The following is a 17433-nucleotide window of genomic DNA, read 5'->3' on the forward strand; positions in this document are numbered from 1 at the left end:
GCACTCAGGGATCAGTCCTGTGGCCTCATATACAATGCCAGTGATCAAAGTCGGATCCGATGGCAAATGCCTTACCCGCTGTACCGTCTCTCCAGGCCCTGAATTAGAATTATTTTAAGCATATAATGTGGGGAGCAGGCTGGCAGTGGATGGGTGGCTGGAGTGGGGCAATGCCTAAGTCAAAGGAACTTTGTTTCTTCAAGCTCTTCTAGCAGTGACTTTGACAGTGAAGTGGACAAATGTTAAAGAGGAAAAAGCAAGTAACTCCAGAAAAACCTGTAAAGAAATAAAAGACTGGGGAAACTTCAGAACCCTGGCCTCCTCTAAGCAGAGCAGCAGCAGCAGCAGAGATGATAACATGTTTCAAAGATTGGGAAGATGCAGTGAGTGAGTGAGTGAGTGAGTGAGTGAGTGAGTGAGTGAGTGAGTGTCCCAGACTTTAAAGGGAAAGTCCTAATTAATATTAGAGACTACTGAAAGGATACAGAAGTTCGGAGAAATGAAGCTAGAAAGAAAAGGTATTTCTTTAAATCCTGAGCAATGGAGCCTGCTGAAGGAATACATTTCTGACATTGATGATACAGTAAGAAAACTAAAATCAGAACCATATAAGGCCTGTCTTGTTTTAGTGGTTTTAACCTGCCTTTTTACATTAGCTTATGTTTTCTACGCTATTATATATTTGAATTGCAGAATTATTTGTAAGATGAAGACTTTTTTTTAACGTGCATTATTAAGAATGTTCTGAATGAAGCTAATTGTTACTTTTATTAAGGAAGACTGCTTTGTGTCAACCAAGCACAGTGGAAAATAAAATCACTAACACAATCTTAACTGTTGTGACCTTTTTTGATCAGAAGATTTGGTACTGCCTAAGGCCCAAAGTCTAGTCTGCCAATCTTTTCATTTCAATTTTTATATTTAAAAGGGTTTATATTGTATTGAATTTGGAAACATTTGTGAAATTTATAGCTGATCAGTTTTCTTCGAACCAAATGTTTAGACTTTTATTTTCTCCAATAATACTTCTTTTCCCCTGTTTTTCTTGACTTCATTTTCCATAATAATTTTCTTAGGTTTTGTTTCCATTTCACATTTTGCTGTTTTTCTTGAATTTCATTAATTTGGAAAGTCTTCATAAAATTGACAAGATGTTATCGTAGATACTTGTGACTAAAATACTACATGAGAATTCCAATCACTGGTCTGCTGTTTACATGTTTGGAGATACAGATTGATAAATACCAGGGCTTGTATGGAGCCAGTTAGTGTTTGTCTTTTTGCAGTGTTCTTTGTGTAGTTAGTGCTTAGTGTATGAGGAAAAAAAACTTGGGTTGTCTGCTTTGTTTTCTCTTACTAAACGTTCACCATGGGACGATGTCTATGAATCCTGTTAAGTAGATTAGGATGTAATAGAAATTGTGAAAACTTAAAAAAAAAAAAGAATATGAGACACCTGGAACAAACAAAAGTCAACTTTTCAAAGGAAACTGTTTAACTGCAAACACAAGACAGACACAACCATCCACTGACATAGTCATCTAATATCTGGGCCGGCCGGACAAGGACAACCATTACAGATGACTGTTAAATATGTGCATGCATAAGACTGCACTTGGGCACTGTGTGTGCAGTGCATGCCAAGGCATCCCCAGGGACTTCCAAGGAAAAGAAGCTCCTGTAGACACCCAGAAATCCTTCCCTTCACTTAAGGCATACAAGGCAGAAGAATCACAAGAGAAGAAGGATCAGAGTCAGAGTGAGCCAGGTTCCAATGCTGACAACAGTAGTTAATGACTCATTAGCTTCTATTGGCTGAGAGCTACTCCTTGAGGCTCCCTTTCTCTTTTAAGCATGTTCACCATGGGACAAAGTCTTATGAATCCTGTTAAGTAGATTAGGATGTAATAAAAATTGTGAAAACTTAAAAAAAAAAGAATATGAGATATCTGGAACAAACAAAAGTCAACTTTTCAAAGGAAACTGTTTAACTGCAAACACAAGACAGAATCAATCACTGACACAGTCATCTAATACCTGGGGACTGTGAATTTCCTTAAAAAGTAGCGGTGAAGATGAAATGAGATAACAAAGAGCACTTGGGTCCCTAAACATGATGGGCTTCCACAATAACAAGCTTCTGGCTCCTTGTCTTACACAAACATAGCTTGAGGGAAGAATGAGATTAAAGCTTAAGGGCTACTCCAATAGTAGCAGGTGCAAGGTGTGTATCTTGCACGAGGACAATTTTCCCAAGCCCCATTAGACTAATCTCTGAGCACAGAGCTAGGACTAAGTCGTAAGGACAGGCAAGTATGGCTCCAAAAATCCCAAAACAGGAAAAAAGAGAAATGAAGTTTTTAATATTTAGATTTGTTTCAAATTGGTCACTATTAAACTCGAAATCTAACCAATTTAGATTTCAAGTTGGTTACCTGACAAAACTTGTAAGAAACTATTTCTACAAAGTTGGTTTCATATGTTAGTATTGATCCTAATACAAATTTTGTGAAAGAATTTTTTCCCCCTATTGTTCTTTTTTCCTAATGGGGGAAAAAAAGTCCAGAAAAGTTAAGATGTGCTCATGGAGATAATAGCTGGTAGGTCAAAATCTGGACTGTGAGCTTTTTAAGTTCAATTTCTGTTCAATTTAAGTTCCTTTCTCCAAGCCCCGCCCAAGAGAACCATGCCCAAATCCAAAGACACATCTCTCTAAAGCATAGAGACTTTCCCAAAAGTAACCTAACAAAAATTTAACTTTTCAAGTTTGGACCAGAGAGAGTATTGTGGGTACAGTGTTTACCTTGGATGTGACCAACCTGGGTCCTTTTCTAAGCACCCATTTGGTCCCCTGAGACTCACCAAGAGTGATCCCTAAGTGCAGAGCCAGGAGTAAACCCTGAGTACTACCAGATAGGGTGTGCACACACTCTCACACACACATCAATCCCCTTCCTTCCCACCAAATTCCAGTTTCCACTACCATCATTTCTAGATGTTCTAAACCAGAGCATCAAGGAAAGAATGACAGTGATCATTACATGAATTTAGCAGGCCCTTGGCTAAGTGGCAACTATTATTTCTCAGACTACTTTGAAAAGGAACCACACAGAAACTCAGAGACGTAAAAAAATGTTTAAAGAGGTAAAGAAACAAAGATCTTAAGATGACAGAGGGGCTGGAAAGTAAATCCAATGTGAATGCCAAAGGCCTTGCTCTTTGTCCAATAGCATGTTCAAGTGAGAGATTTCCCAAGAACAAGCCACATGGCTTCAGGTCACCCTCGCTGCAGACCAGCCACTGGACATTGGCTTCAATTTCTAGACATTATCCTTTCAAAACAGCAAATGTTCCAATCTAGCACTTTTCCTAATTCAGGTTTCTTGAACTACTTCAATGGTCAAGAATTCTGAAGTCCCAAAACATCTAACTTTCAGAAAAATCATCAACTAGTTAAATCACACCTTTTCCCCCCACAAGACCCCAAAGCTGGGCATGTGGTTTTGATGAAAAGACCCTCTTCAGCAATCATCCACACCAGTAGAATGTTGTCTTTACCGAGGCTAACAACTTAAGTATATAAAAAGAACGTGGTGGGAAGGTGTCTGGAACATATGACCTCTGAAAGGCAGCCTGTGAGCCTGGAAGGGCTCATTTGGTCATTTCCCTTTCACGGAGAAAAAAAAAGCCCATTTTCTCCAAAGCCAACGCTATAGCCTCTTGGTCTCTGAACAGAACCCAGACTGAACAACTTTCCACTCCTTAGCCAGTGCATTGCTTTTTTACTACCTCAGAATTCCAGACCAAGCCATGCTAAGATGTTGCAAGGATAAAATCCCTTACCTCTGAGGTTCCCCAGGGAGTGCTGTTGGGGATGGAAAAGAGGAGAGGGAGAAGAGACCATTGTCCCACCCATTTGAAAGAAGTCTCATATTTAATGAGCCATCTAAGATTGATTTTTATTTTACAGCTAGTCATCAAATGCGATTTTGATGAGTGGCTATTCATACACACACACACACACACACACACACACACACACCTACTGTCATGTACTAGCAACACCACAGTAAATTCGATAAGCCAAGTGATTGTGACTTCAAATCCATTCATAAGAATATGGAAAAACTCATCCAGAAAACATGAATTATAGCAATAAAGACTCAGAGAGCTAACTAGAATTTAATAAAATGATTTTGATATAAAATTATTTAGTATTTGAATTGTAAAGCATGCTGACAACAAATCCAATTCCATCATTTGACAGATGAGATCAACAAATGTCAGGCATCAGGCCCACCTTCACCTAAACCACTATTCATACATGTAGAACTTGAGCCCAAGTCCTGCCACTGAAGAAGATTGTCTTAAATGGATTAATAATGGATGATGTAAAGTTATGGAACTGAAAGTCACAGAAAGTCAATGGAATTAGTATAGAATATTTTAAACATTATTTATTGATTGATTGGTTTTGGGGCCACACCCAGCGACGCTCAGGGGTTACTCCTGGCTCTGCTCTCAGAGGACCATATGGGGCTGGGGACCATATGGGATGCCAGGAATCAACCCAGATCCCTCCCGGGTAGGCCACTTGCATGGCAAATGCCCTACCACTGTGCTATCTCTCAGGCCCCTAGTATAGAATTTTTAAAAGAAAAGCAAAAATCTCATTAAACTCAACAGTCCCGCTGGAGTTAGAATTATTATTGTGCTACAATTACTACTGACATCTAATATAGGGAACATGTTTTTTGTTTATAAATTTAACATGGGGGAAAGGGGAAAATAAATAAGTTTAACATGGACTTGAACTCATCCTGAAAGGAAATTCACTATATAATAAATTGAGTATTTCACATTAAATTTGCTGAGAAAATCTAATTGCATCTGGGGATAAAAGGGGTAATAAAAGCAATAAATTTTGTCTGCAATCCTTGATGGAGTAGAGATGACAAGAGGATCAAGGTCCCCAACACCTGCAAAAAGAAATTTCAAGTTCTACACTCTGAGAGATTTACAGTCATGAGTAGTGATTCAAGGGGGCATCATAAATGAATGTAAGTCAGCAATAATTTCCAACCTTGATAAGTATTTTGGGAAAAAGAACACAAAAACCTGAGTACTACCATTTGGTGAGTACTACTATTTGGTAACTGTTACTGAAATTCTGCCCTTTCTATTCTAAGCTATTACATGGGAAATTTGTGTGAGAAAATTATTTCTGAGGCCATTTGAAAGGCTCTATTAGTTTACAGTCTGAGAAAACTTCCTACAAGAACAAGAAATTGAAATAGGAGGAACAATACCGGGTATGTAATGCACCACACATATTAACATCCATCAAGGGACTCGTAACCAGCATTTGTTAAAGAGGATTTTAAGATTAATAGCAAAAATAAAATAAAATCTAAAACATATTTAATCTATATGTGTGCAACACACAAAGGCTCTAAAAAAATCTCCTAGTAATAACTTTCAAACCCCAACCACCATTTGCTGATTGTCCTTTTATGAAGTAAAAATCTGAAGATAAATAATCATTACAAAGCTGCATATTGCTGACATCTGGGCCAGATTACACCAAACATTACCTTCCTGTTCAACACAGCACAAGAAAAAAAGATCTCCCAATTTAAAACTGTCCCTAGAGCCCTAAAGAATGAAAAAGTGTCGAGTCAACAACTTCTGAGAGAGAGAGAGAGAGAGAGAGAGAGAGAGAGAGAGAGAGAGAGAGAGAGAGAGAGAGAGAGAGAGAGAATAAAGTAGTGAGGGTAGAGTAATGTTTTGTTTGCCTGCTTTTCAGTTTTTGCTTCATGAATTTTCAATGCATCTATGTACTTTACTTTTCTCTTTTCCCCTCTCGCTCTCCATTTATTGGCAATGTAACATTCCCAAAACTTGCACTCTGAATTTTTAATGAAACAAGCCCTAGATCCTAAAGTGCCAAAAGAGTTGGCTACCAACTTAAACTATTTGAAGGACACCAGCAACTTTTGTGAAGGTTATTGTTTTATAGTTAAATACCATTCAGAGCAACTTGAACTAGACCTTTCTACTATCAAAGAAAGTAATTCACTAGGTTGCCTGGGATTTGGCTGGCAGGCCATCTTAATATTTATCTGGGGACAACCTTCACCTTTGGCTACAAAATACAAAAACAGAACTTGAAACTGACCAAAGTAAGGAAAGTAAATACTATGGGAAAGACTTCATTGACTTGTGCTACTTGCTCCAACAGTGGGATCTGCAAAACTCATGTGGGCAAATGCACACATATACGCAAAAAGAAAGATGTTTGCAAGATTTTGTGTAGTGTATAGATAAAAACAAAAACAAAAACAAAAAAACAAACCACTCTTCAATGTTTTCCAAAATAAATCCTGAAGGATGCAAATCAGTCGTCTTCCAAACTTTTGAGAAATCTATTCAAGGCTCTGATTTCCTTGATCCTTTTTATTAGATTTATGGCATTTTCAGAGCTAACTTAAGAAATTTCAAGTAATTACCTTCCAGTGCCTGGAACACTAACTGCAGAGGGCAGTAAGGAGACCTAGCTCAAAACATGCATAGATGGGAGGGGAAAGAAGCACATTCAGGATCTCTCCCTTTGTTTTCTTATTTTAAATGAATTCAAAGCTATTTATCTTTTCTACACTCTACAACTAGCTTTATATTCTGAATGTGGATGGTTCCTCTACAGATATAAAATACAAATGGGGCAGACTTTAAAGCTTCTGGAAAGGACAAACTTAGAAAAAGAAATGTGGTAAGTAAGGCAAGGAGAATTCTAGGCCTGGGTTAGATGGGACTCACAGGTGAAAGTTATCTCAGATTTTCAGGCTCCACTTTTCTGAGTGGATAGACTCATGCTATTCTTTAATCAGAGACTTATGGCTGCCTTTGATATGTAAAAGACACTCACAGCTAGAGGAGAGGCCAAGAAAGATCTGAAAATTTGAAGATTTGCTTCAACTGCAAAGTACTACTAATGAAAGTTTAAAAATAAATGAGCGAGGGGCCGGAGAGATAGCATGGAGGTAAGGCATTTGCCTTTCATGCACGAGGTCATCGGTTCCAATCCCGGCGTCCCATATGGTTCCCCGTGCCTGCCAGGAGCAATATCTGAGCCTGGAGCCAGGAATAACCCCTGAGCACTTCCGGGTGTGACCCAAAAACCACTAAATAAATAAATAAATAAATAAATAAATAAATAAATAAATAAATAAATAAATAAATAAATAAATAGCGAAATGAGGGGGAAATCTCAAGGGAAAAAAAAGAGGGTACACTCTCAGCTGTGAACTCTCAGAGGGAAAATATTCCAGTAAATAAAATCTGACCAAGAATCTTCCCTCCTTGCTGAGTTTTCACCTTTCTCTTTCCTTGTTTCAAGAACAGTCTTGGGGCTGAAGTGGTGGTGCAAGGTGTAAGGCATCTGCCTTGCATGCTCTAGCCTAGGACAAACCTTGGTTCAATCCCCCAGCGTCCCATATGGTCCCCCAAGCCAGGAGCGATTTCTGAGTGCATAGCCAGGAGAAAACCCTGAGTGTCACCAGGTGTGGCCCAAAACAAACCAACCAAAAAAAAGAATAGTCTAGCTCCTAGGGTAGGTAGTAGACAGAAAATATACTTTGCTTGTCACATAAAACATAGAGTAAACCCATTTAGTTTCATCAGCTCAAAGAGGGGAGTGTTTTAGAATAAATTCTTGTAATATAACCTTGAAGTGTGTTTAAGAGTGGGAGCACTTATGATAAAATACTGTGCAAAAGGAAACTCTTAACACAGGTTCAAAGAATTCCCCATAATTCTCTCCCACTGTTTAATCTTTAAGACTACTATCATTTTGTTGGTTGTCAAAAAAGCAAGCAAAAATAGAATCAGATTTTTCTAATGACCTGTTTATCCTCTATATTTTCTAACACTTTAATCGACTATCAGCATATAATGTACATACAGAAAACCACCATTAAACAATTTCCATAGGCTATTAATGATATTTTTTTTAAGAATCTGAGAGGGGCCAGCACAGTATAGCAGGGATAGCACTTTTCTTGCATGTGGCCAACTGAGGTTTGATCCCTAGCATACCATATGGTCCACCAAGCTTCATGATCCCTGAGCACAAAGGCAGTAGTAAGTCCTAAATACTGCTGGGTGGCCAAAACTACCATCCTCAAACAAAAAAAATTGGGGGATATGGGCCAGAGAGACAATAGAGTGGATGAGGTGCTGCTAACCAGGTTTTGAGCCCCAGTATCCTATATCATCCCCTGGGCAATGTCAGGAATGTTCTCTGTGAAGAGCCAGGAGTAAGGCCTGAGCATTACTGGGAGGGCCACAACTCAAAAAAAAAAAAAAAAAAAAAAAAAAAAAAAGAATTTGGGACACTTTCAATCATTCTTAGTTGGGCCAAGGAATATCTAATTCCCTGAATAAACAGGAAGTCGGGGATAGCAAGTTATTTGAGTTATTTTCTGATAGGAGAGCAAATGATGAAACTATGTCTTTTCTAAAATCAAAAAAACAATGTTGCTATCTCCTAAATCAACTGCATCATATCACATTTCACTTCTATATTAACAACTTTACAAAGTAGGGCTTACTCTCTGTACTGTACAGATGTAGGAATTGAGGACCATAAGGGTCAAGTGACTTGATTCATCACATCTAGATAAAGTTAGAATTGAAATCTAGTGGTGTGAATGGGGAAATCTCAATTTAAAAATGTGGGTCACTGAAGAAGAGGGCACTACGTATCTTCTCCGGGGGGCTTAGTGCTCTGAGGTAAGAGTACTGAGGAGAAGAGATTATCTGTGAGGATATGGGCATACGAATCCTGAGAAATAACATGCTTCGCAATGTTTTTTATTCCCCAAACTGTTAAGAAGCACCAGCATATATCAAGTCCTCTTAGAGGTTTTCTCTTAACTCCTCAAGTTCAGTCCAAGCTCACTGGGACATGCTGAGTCCCATTTATAAGTTGCCCTATTGCTGCACCATTCTGACACTGATTTTCAATATCTTCAAGTGACAGTCCTGTTTTCTTCCTCATGTTTACTTGGTAGAAACCAGACCAGATCTTAGCAATTTTTAGGAGGGATAAGTCAGCTAGCAAATTTATGTTCAAAATAATTTCAATGACATAACTGGAAGTATTATAGCCCAATCACAAAAATGCTAAGAAGTAGTTAAGAAGACAAAGGCATAAGCAATGTGATCATGGCTCAATTGATAACACAGCAGCCTTCTATCTTACAGTATTAAAATAAACTTTGTAAACTCGAGTTTGATTAAGGTATTTAATATTCCAAATGTCCTTTATTGTTTCCCTGTTGTTAAATTCCAGTGATGTAACTTTTGGATTAAAGAGCTGGGGAAAGTAATAGTTTCCAGTCTTGATGTTGGTTTTCAGAGTCAGTGAAGGCCTTATTTTATGATTTCCTTGGCTAAAGAGCGAAAGGGAGTATGCTCAACCTGTTCATGTCTCAGTTTACTCCCTACATCCAAGGAAGAGAGAACCTGCTGCTCCTTGGATTGTAAGGAAATAACAATTTATTGCATAAAGCTCCAGAGTGAATGGATGCTGACTACTAACCTCCCCTCTACTCTTGAGTTCCCAATGTTTATCTTACATCTAAGCAACACAACACCACGGAAGATAGACTCAATCAAGGATTTTGAGGAGTGCTGGGAAAGGCTAAGGTTATCACCATCAAAAAGAAAGAGCCACTAAGTTCTTTCCCTGTGTCTGCTGCAAGATCATTCGGAACTATTTGTCCCACCCAGAACCCTGAGGAGCCACGTCTGAATCAGACCCTTGAGCTGAGCTGAGCTAAGCTGAGCTGAGGGTTGAAGGAGTATTGCAGTGCACTGGAGTTCAGTCTCCTCTGCACAGACACAAACACAAGTGCACAGCGCCCCGATGCTGTTTGTCCCCCCAGCCTCGATGCTCTGCCAGTTGGCAAACCCAAGCCAGGAAGTTGTCAATTCCAATTGCGTTTAAGGCCGTGTAGTCCCATTAAAGAAGGCTTGCTGGTTAAGGGGCGTCCTCTGTTTCCAAAGCATGGGAAACGAGAAAAAAAAAAAAAAAAAAGACGATGCTTAGATGGGAGCTGGCAACTTCCACTGACTAGAGTTTTCAAGGAGCTATGAATGAGTTTAACAAAGGAGGTCTGTGGCTAGTTTCTGGCTGAAATCCATGTCAACAGTTTTTAAGGTCACAGGCCACACTAACTAACATTTATTCCCAGCAGACCCTGTTCTAAACACAAGCTGTAAGTAGTACAAATTTGGAATTTTTTTCTGAAATCCCTTGAGATATTCCTGATCCTTCCACATGTTTCTGCTCAATTAAAAACAATTCTCACTTCGCACCACAAGAGAGGCCAGGCTCCGCAATCTCGGCCGTCCTTAGGGTAGATGAACAAAAAACCAGGCAAATCAAAGGGTTCGAGAAGGGAAGAGAAAGAATTCAGCTGGATCCCACTAGAGAGTGTAGGCAGCGCTCCAGGGGCTCAGTTTGGGGAAACATAAAACGAATTATGACAGAGATCCTGAGGCCATAAAAAAAGCAGGCTTGAGGCACACATGGAGAGTAGGTACACAAACAAGATAGAAATTTCTGAGAAAAATTAAAGGTCAACGAGGTATATGGAGAATGGTGATAATCTATAGGACAGATTTAAGTTAAATAGTCCCTGTGAAATGAAGATGATCATTTCTCACTAAGGATGAATACTTAATCACTTTCAATGTTGCTGAAATCAAGATGCTTCCTCGAACTCATCTGAAAACTTAATATGACTTTACCCACACCTCCCAAAAGTTGTTTTTACTTCAATAGTGCCTTTAATAATGCTGATATTTTTAAATCATGCAATTCCTCCAACTGTGGGAATAATTGTTTTGGATTGAACACCAAAAACTTTTGAGTCAATCCTCACAGCTACCAAAGGGAAGTCTTTTTCTTTTTTTTAATCTTACAGACCAGGGAAACTGAGTCCCAGGTATAGGTGATAAATGATGCCATTCAATGTGAAACCTGGGTCTCATTCCAGAATGCAAGCTCATGCCACAAGCTGAGGGAGAAATGGGCAAAGAGTCAGCCAGTGTGCTGGCAGGGACAGTGTGGTTGCTGGTAGCGCTCTGTTTGAAGCAGGTCCTGTACTTGGTGAAAGTACTGGTAACTTTTCCAATTACAATCACACATAGACCCTGGGTAGATAGGACAGCAGGTAGACACTAACCTTAACATGCACATGACCCAGATTTCATCTGCTGCACCATCCGAGGCCCTGCCAGGACTGTTTCATAAGTGCATAGCTAGAAGTAAGCCTAGAACATTGCCAGGAGTAGTTCCCCCCAAATATTAAAATATATGCCAACTGTGGAACAGTGAATATTTGACTGTTTGACAGATTACAGTTGCTAGAGGAAATAATTTATGGAAAGATACAGAAGAAATTACAATACCCAAGAATATCATTACTTTACTGATCACATTGTTGATGCTTTGGTGCCTAACCTTGCTGTGTGTGAATTTTCTTCTGTGAATTCCTTACAAAAGAGGACACATAATTTATAAACATGCACTTGCCTTTCTTTCCCAGAGCTGAGTTTTTCATTGCATTAATTCCCAGTAGCATAATAGTAATGGTTCACAGATGATTAAATTAAGCTTTCTCATTTTTCATTCTATATGCTAGCATAAACACTCTAATTCATGTATGTTTCTGAAATTTCCATACACCAGGTATCCCAAAGTTAGAATCATATGAAGTCTTATTTTGTTTGTTTAGGGACCACACCTAGCTCTGCATTCAGGAATCATGCTGGTGGTGCTTGGGGTCGGGGGAACCATTTGTGATGAGGGGGACTGAAACAGGTCAGCATGCAAGGCAAGTGTCCCACCAGCTGCACTATCCCTCCACTCCCTGAAAGGTCTTCAATATAAATTGCCAGTTGTTTTGTAGAAATGCAGGACTATTTCACACTGTGGCCAACCATGCTTAAGTGTCTACCCCAGGGCCACCAAAAGCCACCTTCAAGATGACAGGATAATGCACACACAAATCCTTGTCCTGACAGATTTGTAATTCCTATACACTGTAATGGAGTAGTCCCCACTGAGAATATCTCTACATCCTAACTAAGTAGCAGAACTAAAAAATTTCTCTGGACAAAACGGAGGTCAGAGAGAGGGGAAAGCAGACCCAAAGCATCAACTCAGTGGGTCTGTTGTCCTTGCTAAGTGGTGGAAACCCAGACACCCATACAGGGACATTCATAGAAGCCTTGGAATGGAGAAGCTCAAGTGACCAAAAATGAACAGTACAGTAGTGACATAATAGGGTGTACAAGAGAGCAGTAAATACAACCTCAAATATCAACAACAAGCATGAGTTCCAAATGCTAAGCAAAAGAAGACATAAAACAGCCACTCCAAACTGCACCATTGGAGCCACATAGAGACACATTGGAGACAGACAGACACCCTAGTGGGGGGGGGGGTCCTCTTTGACTCAAAAGAGCAATTTTCACCCTCGGTCAGTTTTCCCTGTGGGGAAGAGAGGCACCAGGACAAGGGGTTGGTCTCTCAAATTGCATAATTCAATTCACATAAAGCTAAAAATCACAGAAAATGAGGGCGGGGAGAAAGCTCAAAGGGCCGAATTACAGGATGCCTTCTACCTATGACTTTGATCCCTGGCACCACAGGGCCTTTCGGCACTGCTAGGTATGATCATGGTAGCCCTAAGCACTGTTGCCAGCACAGCCAGGATGGTGCAGGTGGCCCTGAATAATGCACTGGCCCAAACCACTGATCAGTCAGGCCCACACAACCAACTGGGAAGTGAGAAGTAATTCCAGGCCCCCTGAACAGGTTTCGGGGACCAAAAATATATTAGAAAAATAGAAACTATTCTGGGATGGTAATTTCTTAATTTAGAGAGTTACTACATAGGCATTTAATATATAATTATTTATGTCTGTGTATAAATACTTATACATTTAAATATACACATTTTATGTATATAATGATGTGTCCCTGTACTTTTCTGTTTGCAGATTATAGCTCACAAAAGAAGATGCAGGACTGAAATTTAAACATTTGGAAAGTAGACAGAATATACACTAACTTTATAAGATATCCAGTTTCACTTATACTTTAGTGAATACTTTTACTTTATACTTTGATTTTTTTCAGTCTTCAATATATCGAATTCATATCACCCTCATTAAAATACCTTACTAAAGTAACTGAAATAAAAATCAGAGAATGAGAAAATGTTCTTTATTATCAATTCACATTTTTGTGATTTTTCCCCAAAATAAAACAAACAAAAAACAGCACCATGAGAAGTACTGAATCTGAAGAGAAGACAAATTCAAGAGATTGCTATATTAAAAAAGTAAAGGACTCTCTTCAAATAAACTACTCTGGGGTATTTGAATAAGGAGTAAAATAAACAAGAGAGAGCGAAAGGCCAAAACACAAAGTGATCTTAACTCCAGGAGGAGGATCAACATGGAGTGCATTCCCATATACTGATTTAAAAAAAAGTAAAAATGGTATGCAGACTTACAAAATAGTTTTCACAGAGGTGGCAGCAATTGAAAAAGGAATGTTAGCAAATATATTTTCCTTAGAATCCTTTTGGTCTGGAGAGGCTTTTGTTTGCAGTGGTGTTTTGGTTTTGGTTTTTCCCTTCTCAAAGATCTCTTTTCCAATGAGACTAAAGTTAAATTTTGTTTTTGGTTTTAAAGGACACCAGTCATTCCAAGAGCTCAAACAACAACAACAACAAATCTGTAGGACTCTCAATTTCAAATTTCAGTAACTTCTTTACTTCTTTTCACTACACTTTCAAATACATTTTTAAATGTCAAGATTTCAGAGCAAGCTTTTTTTTTTTTTTTTTTTGCATTTTGGGCTCATTAATACACATAAAGAGCTAGTTAAAATACCAGACTGAATAAATGAACAATGGGACAATTAACCCCACAAACAGAGCTCCGCCCACTTCACTTCAAAGGCATCTGAAACAGAATGGATTAGGAACCATAAATGATGCCTCCCAGAATTAATTCTGTAATAAATATTGCTTTGTATTATAGATAAAGGGCTAAAACTCTCAATAGTGGCAGACTAACACTTGTGAATTGAGTTAAAGGACAACAATTACCCTTAGTTTTACTGAAGATTCCTGGTAGTTTCCAGTCCTTGGAGAAATAAAACCTACTTAATCTCACTACATGTCATGATATGGTATTGAGTTTCACCTACAATACTAAAATTCCCTAAGTTAAAAAAAATCTTAAGATATGTATAATGATTTTTACTCAGAGTTTGATATATTTAAAATTTACACTGCTATCTAACTTTTTTAAGAACTTCTTTTATGGTCATATTGTTTTCTGTAACTTATAACTCATGCTACTAAGGATTACTTTGAAGATCTATATCTACAAGGTTAAATACCAAAAAAAAAAAAAAAAAAGGAAGTAAAATACATCATTTGTTTAAGACTTGTGATATGATATCATACTTTTATGTTCATTGTTTTCTGAAGTTAATAACTACTCGTTGTCAAGAATCAAACAGCTCACGTTAAGATAAAATGTGAAGATTAAAAGTAGTTATTTGTTTTTAAGACAAAAGTATCAAGGGATTTAGCTGAATGACAAATTCTCTACTATGAATGTATTTTTTTTAATCTTTTTAAAAAAATTCATAAATGTTTTAGCTGCATCCTCTTGAGATACACACTTACAAAGTTGCTCATGATTGAGTTTCACACACACAACGTTCCAACATCCATCCCTTCCCCAGTGCACACATTTCAAGTCACCAAGTTTCCCCTCTGCCCTCCCCCTCTCCACTTCCACTGGCATTCTAGAAATGAATTCTTAAAAAGAATTAAGTGTAACCCAAAATCTCTTAATCTGTTTATAAAGAGCTTTTTCCCCTATAAATCAGTCTCACACAAGACAGTAACATAGGAAGAAAAATTTTCAGGCAGGCTGGAATGTTTGCATGAAGCATAAAGATACAAACAGCATTGAAAGAGGGAAAGCCTGGTGCAAACCCAGAACAAGCCAACTCAGTGTAATGGAGGAAACACCCTTCTTGCTTGAGGTGGCAGAATGACAGGTCTTATGTTTCTGCAGATTTATAAACCCTAGATGAAGACATACCAGAAGTTCAACATATAACATCAGAAGGGATTGTTCGGATTAGAGAATCTTCCAACTTCAGGTGGCTCAATGATTTTTTTTTTTCTGTCTGAAACAATGGTAAGTGCATTGCTGGCTCCACCTTACAGAGCCTCTGTGGTAGCTAACAAAGTTAGGCTTCCTACAGCTTTCAAAACGGATCACCAGAGGATCCAGAGAGCCTGCATTTAAACTCCTTCAGAGTCACAAATCTGTCCTGCTGTTACCTAAGCAGAGAACCTTCAATATTCCAGAGAAAAATTTTAGGGTGAACCATTTGCATTATTCTCCTTTCTACCTGCTGCCCAGTGCAGAAGAACAAGGAGAAAGCTCAAATAACTGTCTTCTGCTTGTTGCTGTAGAAGAAAAATGATTTCCTTCTAGGATTGTCAAAAAACAAACAAACAAAATTGCTGACATTTACACTCAACAAAAATCAACAATTAGCCCCTCTGGGAGAATATTTTCCCATGCCTGCCCCCTTTCAGAAAAAGGGTCCCTCGAATGGAATTCTTAGACTCTTTCCAAAAAGACTGGCTCAATTTTACTGGTTTTTCTATTTAAACATACCCTGAGTCAGGTTTAACAGCACTGATGAATTTCCTTACTCTGACACCAGACGGATGGTGCTGGGTTCCAGCCTGGAACACCCTTCTCCTCTTCCCCCCCATCTGGAGCTCATGGCCTGGGGCCATAGTCAGACAAATCCATGGACTGCTTGGCCAGCTAAGATCTAGGACAGAAAATCTTTCCTCTTCAGGTGTTGCATAAAATAAGTGTGAGCCAGAGGACATCATTTCTAATAGTTCTCTGTAGGTACTTCTGAAAGCATTGCATAAAGGCAAAGTGCCACTCCTCGCAGCTCTTTGATAACATACAGACTCTCTCTCTAGATATAGAGTTCTATGTAGGTATCTGGGGACGGGGGGGGGGGGGCGCGGGGGGGCAAACAGTTACAGCCAGCAAAGATGGTTTTGGTCCTGAATCGGAGCTAAAAGGTATCTAATAGGGGCCAGAGAGATAGTACAGTGGGTAGAATGTTTGCCTTGCACTAGTCTGACCTGGGTTTGATCCTTGGCATCCTATAGAACCCCTAATCACTAGGAAAGATTCCCAAGTACAGAGCCAAGAGTAACCACCGAGAAACGCCAGGTGTGGCCCAAAAACAAAAAAAGAAAACCAACCCCCCACTCCAAAAGAAAGAAGAAAAAAAAACAAACACTTTTGGAGAGCTGGAGAGATAGCACTGTGGGTAGGATATTTGCCTGGCTCATGGCCAGCCTAGGTCCAATGCCCAGCACCCCATCTCGGCCAATTCCCAAGCCATCAGGAGTAATTCCAAGTGCAAAGCCAGGAATAGCACCTGAGCACTACCAGGAGTGGCTGAGAAACAAAGAAATAAACAGGTTATCTACTGAGGATCAGATGTTTCATCTGGGTGAGCTTGGACTTTGAAATGGCAGGAGGCCCAGGTCTGATCCCCAGTACCTCCTGATTCCCTGAGCATCACCAAGAGAAACACTCCAAGCAATTATCTCAGAAGAGCCCCCATGAGCACTATTGGGGATGCTGTGTAGCAGGAGGTATGGCCCAGAAAACAAATCCCCACAAAGTCTACTAGAAATGAATCCAGTACTATCAGAATGGGATCTTTAAGCTGTATTCTGAGTTCCACAGCTAACTCCTCACTGGTTGCTTGGGAGATCCCGGATGTGTCATGGTGTCTCTCTCAGTCCCTGAGATGAGCACGTAAGGAGCTAGAAGGAGAGCTATATGAACCACGTGATATTTTTAACACATGCTCATTCCCCTGCTGTGCTCCCCACGTGTTCTGCAGGGAGCTGAGTCCATCAGCCAAATGGCACAACAGAAACCCTTGGTAGCAGCTGCCAAACAGAGCAAGGGAGCCCAGTCGGAGGGACCATGGGGGCAAGGTGCAGGGAGGGGGGGGTGTGAGTAAAAAAGAGACAAAAAGTATGTCCTGAGAATTTCTACAACAGTTTCACTTGCTGCTCTCATTTAAGATCCCTGCGCAAGAAGACAAACGAATAATGTCCTTGCAATGTCCAGCTCACTCAGTCTCAGATCAAACATTTCCTTAGCTCAGTGCTTCTCAATTTTCTGTCATGCCCCCCTAGGAAGAAGAAAACATTTTTCGCGCCCCCCGCGCATGACTGTAAATAGTATCTTTATTAAAAATAACTTTAACCT

At 39.4% G+C, this 17433-nt stretch overlaps 1 protein-coding gene and 1 pseudogene across 1 annotated transcript in view; one reads left to right on the plus strand and one right to left on the minus strand.

Moving 5' to 3' along the window:
- DENND1A (DENN domain containing 1A) overlaps nucleotides 1–17433 on the minus strand; it is a 536242-nt gene that overhangs the window by 297162 nt on the left and 221647 nt on the right. The window lies entirely within an intron of this gene.
- LOC126008792 (activated RNA polymerase II transcriptional coactivator p15-like) lies at nucleotides 171–17274 on the plus strand (annotated as a pseudogene).

Source organism: Suncus etruscus, chromosome 5 (genome assembly GCF_024139225.1).
Source record: "Suncus etruscus isolate mSunEtr1 chromosome 5, mSunEtr1.pri.cur, whole genome shotgun sequence".
Lineage (NCBI taxonomy): Eukaryota > Metazoa > Chordata > Mammalia > Eulipotyphla > Soricidae > Suncus > Suncus etruscus.